We start from the raw sequence: 17,262 nt of genomic DNA on the forward strand, positions 1-17,262 counted from the left end.
TTGTTGCATGTATTAGAAATTTGTTCCCTTTTATTTCTGATTAGTATTCCTTTGTATAATGTACAACTAATTTATTCATTCTTCTCTTAATGAACATGTGGGTTCTTTTAAGCTTTTATGAATAAAAATGCCAAAATCATTCATTTAAAAGTCTTTTTGAAGACATATGTTTCTACTTCTATTGGAAAACACCTAAGAGTGGAGTTACTGAATCATATGGTAGGTATAAATTTAACTTTGTAAGAAACTACTACAATTTTTTTCCTAAATGGTTGTATCATTTGTGCACTCAACAGCAATGTGTAAGTATTCCATTTACTTCAAATATGCACTGACATTTGGTATTTTCCTTTTTTTTTTCATTTTGGGAATTTGAGTGACTGTATAGGAGTGTCCCATAATGGCTATAATTTATATTTCCCAAATGTATTATTAGTGTTCATTTACTTTCTATGATAATTGCCTAATGTGTCCTAAAAATATTTGCTACCTCTACTTTGCCAAGACAATGTTGTTTGTTTGTCTAAGAATCATTATTATTTTAGCTTCAGCATTTAGGTTACACCCTTCAAATTAATTTTTGTGTTTGTTATTGGGTACAGTTCAAGCTTCGTGTTTTTCCATATGGATATTCAGTTGATCTAGCTTCATTTGTTTGAAAGATTTTGCCCAATTATTTGCTTTGAAACTTTTGTGGGAATTCAATTGTGCTGTAAAAATGTGGTTCTATTTCTGAATATTTGTCTATTCTATTGAAATTATCTATCATTAAAGAGGATCCAAGCTGTCTTAATTATTGTAGCTTTAGAATACATCTTAAATCTGGATGGTATAAGTCTTCCTCTTATTCCTATATTTTCCCTCAAGAATTTTTGGCTATGCTAAGTGTTTTGCATTTCCAAATAACTTTTGAATCAGCTTTTATATTTTTTCAAGAAAAGACTACTGTGATTTGCATTGGAATTGTGCTCAATTTATAGATCAACTGAAGGTTGGTGGAGAATTAATATCCTATTTTGAACCTTCTAATCCACAAAAAAATGTGTATGTCTCCATATCTAATATATTTGTTAATTCCTCTTAGCAGTATTTTGTAGTTTTCAGTATAGTTTTTTGTCATGTTTGTTACAGTTTCTTGTTTTAAACACTATTGAATACAGGACTGACGTTTAAATTCATTTTCTATTATATTAATTTTCTAAACTGCATTTCTGTTAAATTTACCTGCCACTTCTAGCAGTTGTTTAAAAAGTTCCTTGTGATTTTGTATATAAACAGTTCTGTTATTTAGAAATAAAGACATATTTAATTTTTCCTTCCCAATCTTTTTTTTTCCTGCTTCATTGGAAAGACATGAAATGATAATGGTAAAAGCAGTCTTCTTTACCTTATTATTAATTTTTATAGAACATTTTAAAATACTTTACACTCATGGTTTATATTAATTATAAATATGTGGGCTATGCCCTTGGAAGATTAGACAATGCATACCCTACTTCCATTAGGAAGATTTTGAGCTATTTTTCTTTCAGTCTCTTAATAGAGTAAATTAAAATAACTGATTTTCAAATGTTAAAACAACTTTGCATTCCTTGAAGAAATCCATTTGCTTAGTATATATTATCTTTGTTATATATTACTTGCTTCATTTTGCTAACATTTGTTAGGAATTTTTACACATTTATTCCCAAGGAATATTGTTCTTTCATTTTATTTTTAACATTTTTTTTGTACCAGGGATCAAACTCAGGACCTTCTGCTTGCGAGGCAGGTGGCAGCACCATTGAGCTAAATCCCTGGCCCAATTATTTTCTTTATTTTATATAATTTGCATCTAATTTGTTCATTTCAGAAATATCATGACAAAAATTATGTCATTTATTTGAAATATTTAATCTCTCATATAAGTATGTAAGTCTATAAATTTATTTATAAGTACTTTTAGTTCTTCAAAGTTGATAGTGTTATGTTGTATTTCATTATCATTCATATATTAAGTCATATTCTAATTTCCTTTTTGATTTGTCTTATGGATTGATTCATGAATTGTTTACAAAGTGGTTATTTTATACCAAAATATTTGAAGATTTCTAGATATTTCTTGTTACTGATCTTTAACTTCAATTTATTATGGCTGGATAATATACTTTGTCCCAGGCTATGGCCTGCCCTGATAGATTTTTTTTGAGGGCCTAAAACTATGTATATTCTATAGTTACCAGACAAGTTATTAACAAGTTGATATGTTTCATATACTCCTTAAACACTCGTCAGAGGATAATTTTGTCCAATATTTTTAGTGTACCTGCCTGTTTATCACTACATTTAATATACCTTAGTTACTTTTTTCATTGCTGAGACAAAATACCTGACACCCAAAGTTAAAAGAGGAAAGGTTTATTTATCTCACAGTTTTTACAGATTTCAGTTCATAGTTGACTGCCTCCAAGGTAGGGTGGCCTGGCAGAGAGGCACACAGAGGAGAAAGAGTTCATGGTGGGCAGAAGGCAGCAAAACCAACCCAGTGACCAGCAACAAGTGACAATAGCAGCTTCTTTCTGCCCCTTTTATATTCTATCTAGGCTGCTTGGTTTGGGGTGAGTCCCAAACCAATCAGTGGACTAATTTAGTGATCACACACCCTTAATCCCACATTCTAGATCCAGCCACCTCTGAAAAAGTCCCATCTATGGCTGGATGAGGTTTTAGGGGGACATCTAGACAGAAGCCATAACATTCTGCCCCAGCCCAGCCAAAAACTCATCCACATCACTTTATGCAAATGGCATTTAGTCCATCTCCAAGAGTTGCCAAAGTTCTAACAGTTTCAGTACTGCTGAAAAGTCCAAATCCAGATCTCAGATCTAAAGCAAACTCAGCTGTGAGCCACTGTCTAAACAAAAAGAAAGTTAAACAGAGTAGGTAGTCCACAGAAGATATAAGGGACAGGAAGTGTGCTCTTGCCTGGCTACTTGCTGTGGAATATTTCTCCTCTGCAATATCCCTCTGCCATGCCACCCTGCCTTGGAGCCAGCCAACTGGACTGAAACTTCTCCAAACTATGTAATCCAATTCTTGTTATGGAATATTTTTAATGCTCAGCTATGATTAAAATGTTTTCACTTCTGGTAGCTAAGTGACCTCTGTCTGCCACAGGACCTTCAGAAGAGGCCGCAGCAGTGTGGAGAGGACCAGACTCATGGGGTGTGAAGCAGGACAGGCTTTGAAAAGGATCCTGCTGGGATCCCAAGCTCCTAGGGCAGAGAAGCTGAGCTGGTCCCAGCACCCGGAAGGAAGCTCCCCCACTGCCATCCCAAGCTCCTTGGGCAGAGAAGCTGAGCTGGTCCCGGCACCTGGAAGGAAGCTCCCCCGCTGCCATCCCAAGCTCCTTGAGCAGAGAAGCTGAGCTGGTCCCAGCACCTGGAAGGAAGCTCCCCCACTGCCATCCCAAGCTCCTTGGGCAGAGAAGCTGAGCTGGTGCCAGCACCTGGAAGGAAGCTCCCCCACTGCCATCCCAAGCTCCTAGGGCAGAGAAGGTGAGCCGCCCGGCCACCAGAAACACCACCCCCCTCCACCGTGGAAATGAGAAGACACGTAAACAAGCCTCAAAAACAGACTTCTGGATCACCTACAGCAACCCCAAAGGGAAATGAGATGGAAAAATCTGATATTCAACCACCTGGAATCTCTGAACTGGCAACAAAAGAAGATCTGGGAAAAATGAAATCAGAAATAATTACTCAGATAACAGCAAAGATTTTGCTCATGGTGCAAGGCATGACTAATAAATCTAGAGAGGACACAGATAAAAAAAATAGAGGATCTGAGGAACATGATGGAATCCCAACATAGAAAACAAATGGAATCCATAAAACAGATTTCCAGGAGATTAAAAACTCCATTGAAAGTCTGCATAGCAGAATGAACAAATGTGAGGATAGAATTTCAGATAAAGAAGAAAAGATTGCAATTAGTGACCAGGAAAAGAAAAACTGCTTTAAAATTGTAAAGGAACATGAGAAATCAATCCAGCAGCTGCTAGACAATGCAAAGAAGAATAACATAAGACTGATTGGAGTCAATGAAGAAAGAGGAGAGAGTGCAGATGGCATAAAAAAAACTCTTCACAGAAGTGATGGCAGAAAACTTTCCAAGGAGGGGAAAAGAACTTGGCATACAGATAAGTGAGGCATGTAGGACTCCAAACAGACTTGATCAAAAAACAAATCTACACATAGGCATATAATAGTTAGGATTCCAGAAATCCAACAGAAGAACAAAATTCTACAAGCAGTGAGAGAAAAGAAACAAATCACATACAAAGAAAAGCCCATCAGAATCACAGCAGACTTCTCAATGAAAACCCTCAAGGCAAAAAGACCTTGGAGTGATGTATTTCAAGCCCCTTTTAAAGGAAAACAGCCTCCAACCCAGATTGATGTACCCTGCAAAACTATCTTTCAAAATTGATGGAGAAATAAGATACTTTCATAATAAAGAGCACCTCAGGAACTTCATGAATACCAAACCGGCACTCCAAAAAATTTTAGACAATACCCTAGGAAAAGACAATGAGGATCGCAACCCCAGGAAACCCAGCAGAATGAATCCATTGGGCATGACAAATTAAACGCAAAGCGGGAGAATCCAACAAAAAGAAAAAGTCATGACAAGGCTTTTAAAACTTTTAACTTCATATCCTTAATGAGTGTATAATTCAATCTTGTTATTGTACTGATTAGTATTTTTCTGATTCTAGAGTTGCACACCTTTCATTGTGCTCTACTGGCTACTTATCATCTTTTTATGTGTAGTTTTTAATTGGGCTGTCTATTAATGAGCTCTAAGAGTTCTGTATGTCTTCTGGTCATAGGTTATATGCATTGTAAATATGGTCTGTTTAAGGACTACTTTCATTTTAATGATGTCATTTAAAGTTCTAAATTTTGATAGAATCTCATTTATTAATTTTTTCTTTTATAGCTCATGTCTTTTGTATACTAGGTAGTTCTTGCCTACCCTGAATTCATAAACATTTTCCCTTATAATTTCTTCTTAAAGTTTTATACTTTTAGGCTTTCATATTTAGGTTCATAGATCCCTTCAAGTTATTTTCATGTATGGAAATAAAGGGTTGAGGTTAATTTTTTATATAGGGATACCAGGTGTTCTAGTGCCATTTGCTGAAAACACTATCTCTTCCTTGGCTCTTGAATTGAGTTTATATTCTATAAAATGCTAATATTAAATAATCTTTCAAAACTCAGTGGGCCATATATATGTGGTTCTATTTCTAGATTCTCCATTTTATTCTAATGATCTATATGTCCTTCCTTACACCAACACTGCCTTGATTATTGTAGCTTTAGAAGAAGGCTTAAAATTAGGTACTAAACGTCTTCCAACACTGTTTTTGTTTTTGTTTTTGTTTTTAACTTTTCTAGGTCCTTTGTACTCCTACATAACTTTTAAATTTCAATATCCAATTCTTCATTTATAGCAAGTATACTCAGACCTGAAATTTTATCTATACCTTGTGTTTTCTAATCCTGCTACATTCAAGTAGAAGTTCTAGGGGCTCCTAGAGATTTCTTAGTATTTTCTCTGTAGACAATCATTTCACCTATATATTAAGATTTTGCTTCTACCTTGCCAATCCTATCCTAATTGTCTCATTTTATTGCCACACTATTTTGGTGGGGCCTAGGTTTCAAAGTTTAATGGACAGATAAAGAGTAAGCATATCTGCCCTTGTTCCCCATCCTTAAGGAGAAAGCATTGTATCTTCTCCATTCATATAAGGCATTCTCGCTGCAAGTATGGAGTACATGTCTTTAATCTGTTGAGAAGGTTCTGTTCTACTTCTAGTCTCCTGATAGCTTTTACCATGAACAGCTGTAGAATTTAGTCCAATACTCTTTCTCCAACTAGTGACAAGATCATATGGCTTTTTCCTTTCCTCTGTTAAAATGATGACTTTTGGGGGTGGATCTTCCAATGCTGAACCAACACTGCCATCCCTATAACAAAACCACTTTCTACATACTGCTAGATCTGACTTCTAATAGTTTGTTTTCTTAAACAAATTTCTATCTATGTTCATACTTTTTTCTTCTATTATGTTTATCCAGTTTTAGGATTAGCACAATGTTGAGTTCCTAAAATGAGGGGAGAAGTGTTCCTTCTTTTTTCTGCTTTAATTGTTGGATACAATTTAACAGTTAAAATGTATATGAGCCTGCTGTTGTCATATAGGTAGGTTTTCAAGCTAGGAATATACTTTCTTTAATAGGTGCTATTCAAATTTTATATTTCCTCCAGAGTTAGTTTCATTAATTTGTCTTCCAAGGTACTTCTTAGAAGTTGTCAAATTTATTTCAAAACAGATTTTTGAAATATGCTTTCTATATCCTTTTAAATTCTGTAAAATCTGCAGTAATGTCTCCTAGATCTTGATACTGTAATTTAAAAATATATAATTGAATTTGTGTAACAGGAAGAAAAGGTCTAAAGGAGCAGGGGAAGTGGGAGGAGTAGGGGAAAGGAAAAAAGGGAAAAGAAAAAAATATGAGAAAAGGAAAAAAATGGAATCAATGTCTTTGCAAATAGGAAAGGGTGGAGGGGTGAAGGGAAGGCAAGGGAAGGGGGAAAAAAAAGAACCAAGATATTCATGTAATGGTACAAGATCCCAATGATGAATGTAACTCTTTTATACTGAAAATGTACCAATAAACTTAATGGGAAGAAAAAAAAAAGAGAGTTAAACACTCACAACATACATTGGCACAAGATAGACATTTTCATTGCAAAAGGTACAAAGAAGGGGATAGAAAGGAATTGAAAACAAAGCAAGATGAAAATTTATCAGGGCAAACATTAAGTCCTGCAGTTCCATGTCCAGCATCGACCAGGAATGAACACTTGCAGCATCCTAAAAGTCTTCAAAAAGTTGGAATTAGGGATTCTAAATCTGTAGTACTTTTCAGATTTTCTTTTTGTGTTGTTGATGCTTGTTTGTTTGTTAGTTTGAGATAAGGTCTCACCATATAGTGCCAGTCTGCCATTAAATGCACTCTATAGCCCAGGCTGGACCTAAACTCATGGTGATTCTCCTGTCTCAGCCTCCTAAAAGCTGAGATTATAGGTGTATGCCACTATACCCAGCTATAATTTCTGTAGATGTTTTGGCCTAATTTTATTTTATTATTGAAAGGAGAGTAATAAGTCATTTGATTTGCTTTTCTCTCTTTAATTCTGTCAGTTTTTCCTTTATGTATCTTGAAGCTCTCTTACTAGGTACATCATCTATTGTGTTTTCTTAATAAAGGGACCCTTTGTCTCTGGGGAAATGCTTTATCTCTCTTTAGCCTCCATTCAGTTCACAAGTCAGCCTTGTTCAGCAGTCCATCTTCTCTGATATTAGTATTATATATTTCAGCTTTTTACACTAACAGTTTGTGTGATAGACCTCTTTTTTTCTTTTACTCTTAGCCTCTATGTCCTTTCTCTTCTAAATCTTAAATCCTTACATTGCATGGTTTTGGGTCATGATTTTTTCGTACAGTGTCATAATTTCTATCTTTTAACTTAATACTAATTGATCCTTGTCATTTTGTTAGCTATTTTTCATTTTCTCAGTTTTCTTAACTTCCATCTTTTCCTTTTCTCTTTTGTTCCTTTTTAAAAATAGTGATTATTCTATCTTATTACCTTTATTGATTTTATAACTGTAGAATTTTGTTTTTTAAATTGTTACCCAACAGATCATTCATAATATGTATAAACCCAAATATCCTTAGGTTTGATATTGCACCACTTAAAATATAGGAACTTTTGAAAATAAACTTTGTTGGCTCTATTTTCTTTGTGTTTTTATACATATATAGTATATATGTATTTATATATTTACATGTATTATATATTTACATATTTATACTGTATATATCCTATATATATTCTATATATACAAGAAAGAGAGCAACTCCACCAAAAAATATAATACACACTTCAAAATTTCACTGTACTAATAATATGTCTGGAAGCTAATGGCTACCATTTTGAACACTTCTTGTAATTGTAGAGGCTGAAGGTAACTTGTATTAATCTAATGATGTCTCAATAAAATTTAGTATTAAAATATTTATACAAAGTTTTTCTTTTTCTGATGTATAAATTTTTGGCAAATTCTATACGTATACAATATAAGTAATATAGATATTTATTATCTATACAAACATTGGAAGTCCATATATATATAATATTCTATCTTTTATTTTTAAAATAATTTTGCTTTTTTTTTTGGTACCAGGAATCAAACTCGGATACTTGAGCTTGTGCAGCAGGCAGCGAAACCACTGAGCTAAATATCCGGCCCCTAATTTTGCTTTTAAAACAAAATTTTACTTTAAAATTTTAAGGGGAAAATATGAACTTTGATATTTCATATGTGTTATATGACCATTAATCCTTTCTGTAATTTCCATCTTATGTCAATTTTTCTGTTTGAGGAACTTCCTTTTGTGTTTCTTATAAAGTAGAACTACTGGCAGAGAACTCCCTTAGTTTTTGTTTACCTGGAAATAAGTTCATTTTGCTTTTGCTTTTGAACAATATTTTGCTACATATAGAATTTGAGTTTGATAATGATGCTATTGAAAAATGTTCCAATGTTTTTCCCCTTTTATTTTCAGACAATAACACTGACACCTTTTTTATGGTTATCCATTTTACAAAATGGGTCATCACTCTGAATATTTCCAAGATATTAAATTTATCTTTCATATTAACCATTTTTCACTATTATTTGTATCAGTCAGTGCTTACCAGAGAAACAGATTTAATGCAAGATATACAAATGTATAAGAATTTACGTGATTGGCTTACAATGGCAGCTCACAGAGTCAGGTGTGGAAGAGTGCAAAAGGACTATGTGTGCACTGGAGATCCAAAGGATCCGGTCAAAGGCCTGGAGCTCATTGTAATTTCCCTTGGGAGTCCCTATCAGGAAGCTGAATGGTCTGTGTGCTGGAGGCTGAAGAGACTGCTCTGCAAAGCAGGAGACAATGTCCAAATTGAAGGCAAAGACTGGAGCTCCTCTAAAGAAACAGAAGGGAGTCTTCCTTCTTCCTTTTCTCTTTACACCATTGAAGTGACAAACTTCCCTCCAGTGGATCTTCTATCTTCAGTGAATCACCTCAGCCACAATCAGAACTATGCTGATCCAATTGGGCATTTCTTACTCAAGTTGATACAATTAGTTAAGTATCACATTACCTATTTATTATTCTGCATTAGGGTAATGGAGCTTCTTGGATCTCCAAGTAGATGTTTAGTTGCCATATTGGAAATTTAGGGATTAACTTTTCAAGTAGTTTTCTTCTTCTGCGACTATAGTTACACATGTTAGTTTGCTTAACATTGTCTCAAGTCATTAAGCTAACACTTTTCTGTTTCTATTTTGTCCCCAGTTTTTTATCAGATTGGATAACGTCTATCAATCTCTTTAAAATCCATGTACTCTTCTGTTATTTAAAAATTACTGAAGGGAGGGCTAGGAATGGGGAAAAAATAAGAACCAAGATGCATTATGTAAAAGTACAATTCCCAATGAGAAATGTAATTGTGATGTGTACCTAAAATGTACCAATAAAAGAATTTAATAAAAAAAAATTACTGCCAAGTCCTTTTAGTAGACTAATAATCTAGGAAGAACTTAAATTTCATTCTTTTATAGTTCCTACATCCCTGATAAAATTCCTCATCTGTTTAATCATTATGATCATATTATCTTTTAAAGCCTTGATTTAAGGCATGATATGATTTTAAATAGTCACTTGAACACATTTTTGTTGTTACTTTCTTCTTTTACTTATATTTGCTCATTTCATGTCTAGGCTATATCAAGGTCATTTCATTAACTGTCTTTTTCCTGGACAAAAGACACTTTTTTTTTTCTTCAAATGACTAGTAATTTCCTACTATTGTTTGCTAGACAATGTGAACTTTGTATAGATGCAAGTCTGAATTTTGAATTTTTCCTTTATCAAGTGCTATGTTTTCTTTTGGTAGTCATTTTCCAGGGGATCGGCTTGACTCTTTAAGATCTTTCAGTATCTTAAGTTGTGTCTACAGTAATGCTTACTTTAGAGCTAGAACTTTGGTCTTTCTGGGTTGACAATTGGGTGTTTCCTATCTTTGCAAGATCACTTCAGTCTTGCTAGTTAGCAAGCCTATGCCTTCTGTTTTTATGAAGTCTTTAGCACAGGTATCCAGCTGGTGTTCTGTACCAGGCCTCTGTACCAGGCCTTGTAAAATCTTACCCTACTTATATTCAGCATTATATTCAGGTAAACATTTAATGAAACCATTATATAATTTTTATAACTCTACTCCCACATGGCTCACTTTTCTCTAATACCCTGTTCTACAAATGCCACCAGCCCTAGTGTTGCCAAACTATCATCTTTGCCTCTGCAGGACAGCAAACACATTGTGCTTCTGTGCTCTGTTTATCTTTCCATGCAGAGGTCCAGATCGTGCCTAATTCGTGCTCAGGTACAAAACCAGAGCAACTGTGGTCCCACCTCATGAATTTCCCATTTCTCAAGGATTACAGTCCTATGTTGTGTGTTATCCAATAACTGAAAATTGCTTTATTATACATTTTTCTCAGTTTTATTTTTGTCTGCAGCACAAGCCTAGCTCCAGTATAGTTACCCTGGTAAGGCCAGAAATGGAGATGTATGTAATACTCCTGGGTATCAAATTATTTTATATGATAAGTCACAGAAATTTTAATAAGACATCAAGTTTTAATGACAAAAATGTAGAAAAATTAATCAAAAAGGTTGAATAGAAGGAAGATATATTAGTAGCTTTTTATGGCCTAAGTTTATAGAAACAGACAATAAAGTGTTGAAATAAACTTTAAGATGATTTTAAAAAGATGAAGGTGAGCCTCAAATTAAATAATATGCTTAGAATAATGCTTTTTGAGAACATGACAGTTGGTCCATGCCTGGATTTGCTCTCCCAAGGAGAGTCCATTATTATAGCAGTTCCTCTTGTTTCAATTAATGTTAGTGTGCAATATATATTTGACATGTATTCATATAAATTTCTCTTTATAATTGTATTCTTTTTACAGAATTCTGTTGCTATAAACATTCATTCCTCACTTCCAGATGATTTTTTACAATCATAATTACATTTTTAAAAGCCCCTTTGGCTAAATGTTACAATCTTTAAATAGTTAAATATATTTTATATTTTTTGTATTTCCATATTATATTGAGTATATATCATTCTTTATCTTGTTTTCTATGTTTGACTTGAATTATCAATGAATGTTTAGGGAATATCAAGTTCTGCCAAACATCTTTTCAACATATACTAAGATCATTACATTGTATTAATTGATAATATTTTTAAAAACACCTTCTGGAAATAAACATAATTGGAAATATTTTATTAAATGTAGAGATTTTTGGAAATTGGCTGGCATTTGATTTATTGTTTTAAATTATTCATACAAAATAGATTATTTTTGTATAATTTTAAAATAAATTTATGGTACTGCCATGACATCTTCCATGTTTTATAACAATAGTAATAATAAAATATAGTGATTACTATATTGGACAAATTATAGGAATTTGGTACAGGTTAGGGATAGTTATTTGAAAATTTACCGTATTTTTCAGTTAATTTTTTATATCAAATATGATCACCTATATTTTTAAAAAATTGAGCTATGTTTTCAAATTACTTAGAGAATATTAATTCATTATTTCAAACTGATTTGTAAAATTTTTTCTCTTACTACAAATTTTAGGTTACAGTCTAAAATTTTTTCTATTTTATTTCCTCTTCGAAAAAAACTTCATGAATTTACCAATTTAATATTTTTTAGATTTTTTAATTGTTGTCTATAGTCATATTTTAAGTTCACTTGTTTTCTAATGCTCAAGGTTTAAATTTTTTCCATACTTTTCTTTGGTAAAATATTTCAAATTATGGCTTTTCACATGTAAAAATTTTGGCAATAGTCCATGGGTTTTATGACTATGTTTTCATTCTTATTTTTATTAAAGGGGTTTTAATTATACTTTATTTTCATTTTAAAGGTTTTCATAATACATAATTTTTAAATTATGAGAGTTTTTATTTAAATTCTTTACACATGCTCTTTGCATCATAGAATGTTGTAGGTATTCTACACTGCAAGATTTTAGGTTTTATATGTGGCCTAAATCGTGTTAATATTCTGCTATTGTTGAAGGTATATTATTTTTGTATATTAAAACCATCTTATATCATATTAGTGTTGTTATATCATTCAGATCTTTTAATGCTTTGTATTTAATCTCTGAATAACAGTTTTATTTAATACAAGATCATTTTAACATGCACGATTAATGTCTATTCTTAAACAAAAATTAGAATAATAACAAATTTAATTAGACCGAAATGGAATTTCAAATTCTAGAGTAGAACTCAAAAATTACTAATTTTTTAAAGTTTTATTTTTGCCATTTTAAACTCAATTTTTATGTAACATTAATATCGTGATTGTTACTCTTCTTATTGTATTTGTGTAGCATTTTAAATTTTCTGATTTCAACCTAGCTTTAAAAATTGTTTTATATGACTCTCTCACCTCATAGAAGAGATGATTTTATTTATTTTTGGCCTCATTTTGAAAAATTTATCTACAATTCAGCTCTTGACTTGTATTGCCAAAGTCAAATATTTGTGCCTGAGATTGTGTTCGTTTTTAGCTCTTTTTTTCTTTTTCTTCCTTACTGTTTCCTGCCTCAATGTTTTCTATATAACTTACCTGTTTTTTTCTGATCTACTACTGTTTTATAGATATAAATTCTACTTTTCATTCTTCCGTTGCATTTGAGCACATACTGCAATTACTACTTCCACTTTAAGTGCAGAATGTGAAAAAAAATGAAATTAATAAACACAGATTTGCATTGTAAAACAACAGAAATAGAAGTCTCACATTAATACTGTACTGAGATATTTCCATTAGAAAAAGGAACAGATGAAAATTCACAAGGTCAGCCATAGTCAATACTGTTAGCCAAAGCACTCTCCTACTTGAATATATGTTTCTAATCCACTTGTGAAAGTTAAGAATGAGTACCACTCTTCCAAAAATGTGCCCACACTCACAGAATCTGTCAATCTGTTAGACTACATGGCAGTGGTACAATTAAACTGCCAATCAGCTGATCTTACAATGATTCTTAAAAATGGAAGAAGCTGGGGTGTTGTGCATTCCTACAACCCTAGCACTCTGGGAGACTCAGACAGGAGGATCGATCCCCTGAAGATCCACCTGGAAAATTTTGCAATTGGGTCAGACCCTGTCAAAATACAATAAAATAAATAAAATAAAAAGGGCCAGGGAAAGAAGATCCGTATGAAAGGCCCCAGGTTCAATCTGAGAAAGAGAGAGAGAGAGAACACTTTGACTTTTCCCCAGTAAGACCTACTTCAGAATTGAGCTACAGAACACTAAAATAGTATATTTCTGTTTTCTTAAGGGACTAAGTTTTCAGTAATTACTTACAATAGCCAAATATATATATCAAATATATATATATATATATATATACATATATTTCCAGTTGCAATGGAAGGATCACAGACTCAGATAAAATATTTTTTTAAATCTTCAGAAGGTTATTGAACAGAAAAAGAGGAAAAACAGAAATAGCACAAAAGAATTATTTTATAAAGAAACAGTTAATATAATAATCAGGAAATGACTTTCAATATAAAGAAAAGTCAGAAATTTCTGATGTGAACATTGCAATTACTGATATTAAAAGTAGATTAATATTATACATTGACAAAAAAGTAGTGAGCTAAATTGTCAACTCAAAGAATTATGCTTGGCTTGGTGATATATTCCTGTAATCCCAGCACTCAGGAGTCTGAGGCAGGAGGATCTCATGTTTATGTAGCCCATCCTGGGCTACATAACAAATTCAAGACTGCCCTAGACATCATATTGAGAACTTGTCTCTAACAAGCAAAAAGACAAAAGAATTAGATCAAAATGTAATAAAAATACATTTGAAATGTGGAACATTTGCAAAGAGTGTAAAACAAAACACTTTTACCTATCAGATCCTAAAAGAGTATAACAATTTGGGAAATGTATAAATAAATCTATTTTGAAGACTAAAGTGAGTTCAGTGAGAGACTTTAAAAAATAAAATACACATATTTAAGGTTATATTCCTAGAAAAGGAAAAAATGAATTCAGAAAGGAGCAAGGAGGAGATGAAAAGATGAGCAAAAATTGGGGAAACTGTTAACTTAATACATAGTACAAGCAGAAGGGAGAAGAAAGGAAATATAAAGGAAGATATGAAGGAGATGGCAGAAAAAAATTATTATAATTTTTTGGGGTACTGGAGATCGAACTTAGGACCTTGGAAAATTATTATAAATGCAGTTAATAATGTTTTCAAAATGATCTTGAATTATAATTCCCAGGCTACAAAAGGTGGGGTGTTGGCAAGTGAAAGGAATATGAGAAGAGGAAGGAAAATACTGATAAACTATTAAACTTTTTAAATAAATATGTTTGAATATTTGTAATAAATATTAAACACAGAAATGGAAAGAATAGAAATAAAATGAAAAGATATAAAAATAGGTATTGAAAAGTTTATTGAATTCAGCAGAAAGTGAGAAAACAGAGAACACATAGCAAATAAGACATAAAGTCGGAAGACAGGTATCTGCTAGTTGTTAGTCATGACAGTTAATGGATTAAATTCTCCTCTTCCAAGACAAAGATTATATGACTGCATTAAATAAGAGAAATCAAATTATTATACCTGAAATTTCTTTTTATTTTTTTATTTCTATGGAAGGCTCTGAATAAAAGCCAAGAAAAAATTTTTGAAAAAGAAATTTAATATGGTACTTCCCAACTATATATCTAGTTATCACATAAAGACATAATAATGAGAACAGGTGGATCAATAGTAGATAAATCAATAAAACAAAATTAACAGTAATAAACATATCAATATTATTAACAATAAAGTTTCAAAATAGTTGAAAGAAAAATAAACAAGTTTCCTAAGTTGTCTGTATTTTTAAAATTTTGAGTATTAGAAGACACTGTGTCTTTGACTAACTCTTTTGGCATGCAAAAAATTTTGCTGAAAACAAATGGATCTTAAATTACAGAACTATATACATTTATTCATTAATATAACCCTGAGTAGTATTTTTATATTATGTAACTCAAGTAATAATTTCCTTGTCCTCATCGTACTGGGTGAATTATGTGGGAGTAACATAATTCTGACAAGAGATGAGAGTAATGTATAACAATAATAATATCACTAATTACATTACTGTAATAAGGACATAATAAAAATGCTACTAGCTCTTATGTAGCACTGTTTGTCCTTAAAGTGTTGTAAACAGAGTTATTGTGGTTATTAAGAATTAGCATTGATGTATGATATTATGATAGAAAGTTATTCTGACAAATACTGGCCCAAGTGAAAAAAAAGTATATTAAATTACATCAAAATACATTACTATATCTTTCAACATAGAACTTTGTGCACTGCTTTTTATTCATTCAGTAGCAGTGAGCATGTATAATGAAATTATATTATTTTATATCAATAGTTTTTGTTCAAAAATATCAAAGCAAATTTTACTTGAAAATTTCTTTGGGGGACCTTAAATGTTCCTATATATTGCTGGCAGCCTATAAAAGCTTCTTGATGCATTTTTAATGAACCATATTTATTACCACAGGATTTTGTATTCTATCAGCAGGGTAGTGGAGTTAGCAGTAACAAAAAATAAGTTTCCTAAAATGACATATACAGTCCCATATTTCACTATTATAATTTCAGAAGCCAGAATACCATATTTACTATATTTCTGCCTTATGAAAGCTTTGGTATAAGATATATGGTAGCTGTTCAGTCTACTTAACAAATCTATTTCTTATTGTTCTTGAATTTTTTCAAATAATTTTTGCAATGGAAAGCATATGTTTCAGGATATTGTATGAATGAAAGCCCAAACCATTTGCCAGTAATTCACTACTCAGCAAATTCAGTTTTCCTGAGTCTGACATAATGATGGCAGAGAAAGTGACAAGTCTTCATTTTACAACTTACAGCACTGTGATAAGATTATATCTAAGCACATACACTTGCCTTTTCTTTTTCATTTTTGTTAGTTTGTATTAAGTAAATTTTCTTAAAGGAAGCCATTTTAATCTCTCCCTAAATTTACATTTACCCCTATGCTCACCCCTTAAGAAAAGCCATCTCACACTTTTCTCTAGAGCATAACTATAAAGGGTTAAAGAAAATCCACCCTGACAATACTAGAAATAATTCTCTCGGTGTGTGTTGGTTCACTGCTCCACAGGGCATAGCAGATGTTGTGTCTGGTAGTAAGAAGGGCCCAGGAGGTGTGGACTGTCAATCACATTTTGCTCCCCCCCACCCCAACTACAGGCTAGGCTATGGGTATGAAGCCCAACTAAAACATTCTGCCTCAGCTGGGGTGTGTGAGGTATCAATAACCCTTGGCAGAGGTGTCAAGAGCCTTGCTGGAACTCTACTACCCTGCTGACCAGATGCTTAGCAAGTTAACAGGATTCTGAGCATTCACCACTTTTCCAACACAACAATTAACACAACTGGAAAATGATAAGAATGTCATCCAAGATGTCTGTTATGGAACAGAGGCAAATAATCATAATGTATTACACTGAGAAGAAGATATTTTGAAGTTTTTAATTGGACAGGTGCTTTGGTAAAATAAATGAGACAAATTGAAAAGTAGAAATACAAGCAAAAATATTTTCTCAGTTCAATACATATACATAGTTTCTAAGTACATCAAAACTATATTAAATACTATCCTTAAACATAGAATGTTTGGTCTTTGGAAATAATGGAATCTAATGTATTTCTTCACGAGAGATCATGATCAACACGGCTTGAGAATGGAATCTAAACATCTAAACGTGAATAATACTAGTCAGCAGGCAAATACTGAGAATATATTAACAAGCCACTCAGCTAACATTTACATCATATGAAACTTGAAACAAAAAAAAGCAGTCCCATTATTTGATTCAAAGAAATATCCCTGCTAAAAGACTATATAGTAATTTATGTATTTCCTGATCGGATATATTTCATACTTGTTTTTCAACTTATATTACCTCATGGTGCTCCCTATCTT

At 32.4% G+C, this 17,262-nt stretch overlaps 1 long non-coding RNA gene across 3 annotated transcripts in view; it reads right to left on the reverse strand.

Moving 5' to 3' along the window:
* The window catches only part of LOC106010867 (uncharacterized), a 1,054,961-nt gene that overhangs the window by 148,402 nt on the left and 889,297 nt on the right, over positions 1-17,262 (reverse strand). The window lies entirely within an intron of this gene.

Source organism: Heterocephalus glaber, unplaced genomic scaffold, assembly GCF_053883595.1.
Source record: "Heterocephalus glaber isolate CG9 unplaced genomic scaffold, H.glaber_assembly_v1.0 deba00001523, whole genome shotgun sequence".
Taxonomy (NCBI): Eukaryota; Metazoa; Chordata; class Mammalia; order Rodentia; family Bathyergidae; genus Heterocephalus; species Heterocephalus glaber.